We start from the raw sequence: 2,046 nt of genomic DNA, 5'->3' as shown, positions 1-2,046 counted from the left end.
TCAGATTGTAGAACCTTTGTCAGTGCAGCCATGTGGATGAGTCACGGCCATTGCTTGGCCAATGTGCTCTCTGTGAAAGCCTGAGAGAGTGTCTTCTCCCTGTGAATTATGCTTTTATTAACCCCTTTCTGAGACATTTGCTTTTTGTGGGCTTGTATTTTCTATGTGTATTATAGATGTTTAGCAAACTTTCATTTCTGCTTGAAAATATTCATTGAAGAAGGAAAAAGGCAGTGGCTGTGGTTAAGTTAAAATGTAAAGGAATTTGATACACCATGGGCTAGCTCTTAGAAGCAAAGGCCAAGAAAGGAGCCACGTCAAGTTCCAAATACAGTCAAATGTAATTTTCACTTTAGTATTGACAGGATAAAAAACAATACAGGCTTACTGAACTATAATTACAGCTATCTCTCTGTCTCTGTCTCTCTGTCTCTGTCTCTGTCTCTCTCCATATATATACTATATATATATATATATATATATATATATATATATATATATAGTCCTTTTAAATTCAGTTTTACTGTAATTTTAACAGACTGGAAAAGGCAATGAGGGAGTCTTAGCTTGTGTGTATTGGGGTGAAAAAGCAGGAAGGATATTTGAAATAATCAGTGAAGTGTTAACAATATATTAAGGCCAGAATCAGGATTGAGGAGGTATGCCTGAAGTTAAGGACTTACACGTACAGCTCTTGTAATTCAGGTGCCAGTTGAGAACAAATTTTATCCAAATCAAGAAAAATAGGATTGTTAAATCCAAATGTGGAATACTGTTTTACAGTGCAATAGAAACAAACATTAATAATGACTAGAATAAGATATTTTTGAGGCAAATAAGCAAATTCCAATATTATAAAGTGACAGAAAATTTGTTAATTTCATAGATGGGAACATTTTGTGGTAATATAAAATTGTTCAAATTTTGTAAAGACATGTATAGAAATATTTAGGGTTTAAGTGACATAGATACAATGTTATAAATTTGCTTTAAAATATTGCAGTAGCAAAGAGAAAAACAGGGAGAAAATAGATGTGAAAAATTGTTAAAAGCTATTGAATGGGATCAGTAGATATTATCAGACTGTATTATTTTAATTTTCTGTCCTTTAGTCTCATTTGGGTCTTAATAAGTTACCTCATACCTAGCACAATCCTCACAAGCATACTTTGAACCCACTTATCTAAAGCAGTTCTTTTTAGCAACAACAGTGTACTACATAATTGTTGGGAAGAGGAAACAAAGTGCCCCATGGGTTTATGCGTTTCCAGTCTGAAAGGAAGTTAATTTCAAGTGAATCAGACATGGAAGTAGGAAGGAAGACCGTGAGGGAAGGCTCAGGTCTGTGGGAGTCAGGTAGCAGAGAGGCTGTGACAGGCGGTCCTGCGTGTGGCAGCAGTGGGCAGAATCCCTGCCTCGTGGAATTGAACTTCTGGTCTTTGAGCTTGGTTTCATTTGCCCGTGTTGCTTGTGTGGCTTTTGGCAAGTTCATTTCTTGGTAATTTGGTTTTCTCATGTGGAAAATTAAACTAACCATACTTAAATCTTACTGCCTCACAGAGAAAGTGTGGAAATTAATAGATTGATGCTGGGAAATAACTTAAAGATCTTTAGATAAATGTACTGTTATCAATCAAAGCATAGAATCATTGGGACTCTGGAATAATGGTTCTAAAGAGATTACTAACATACTGTCCATGCACGTTTATTAGAGTGGATACTTCTTCAAGTTATAGCTGTGGTTTCTAATTTAACCAATCTAATTTTATTTAATCAATCCATTCTAAATGGGCCTGGAGTCCTGTCAGAGAATGATCTTACACCAAAAGGGCAAGAGAGATAATTGTACTGGCTTTCTCAGCTGACTGTTAGTTCTCTAATTATCCAGTTTTTCCCAATGAGGCTCTGAACCCTCTGGAAACAACCTAAGTGACTTGTGAGGAAAAGTAATTCAGAGGGCTAAATTCTTAAAGTGGTTTTCTTTCACTTATTAAAAGTACAAAATGTGGTGCTGCACTGGAAGAAGTGGAGAGAGAGAGAGAGAGA

General features: G+C 35.8%; 1 pseudogene; it reads right to left on the bottom strand.

The window, feature by feature from the left end:
* LOC101579139 overlaps window positions 1-1,699 on the bottom strand; it is a 9,193-nt pseudogene extending 7,494 nt beyond the window's left edge.
* Between the last annotated feature and the right edge of the window lie 347 nt (window positions 1,700-2,046).

This window comes from Octodon degus, unplaced genomic scaffold (assembly GCF_000260255.1).
Source record: "Octodon degus isolate 3935 unplaced genomic scaffold, OctDeg1.0 scaffold00238, whole genome shotgun sequence".
Taxonomy (NCBI): Eukaryota; Metazoa; Chordata; class Mammalia; order Rodentia; family Octodontidae; genus Octodon; species Octodon degus.
This window is presented reverse-complemented; position numbering and strand designations above follow the sequence as displayed.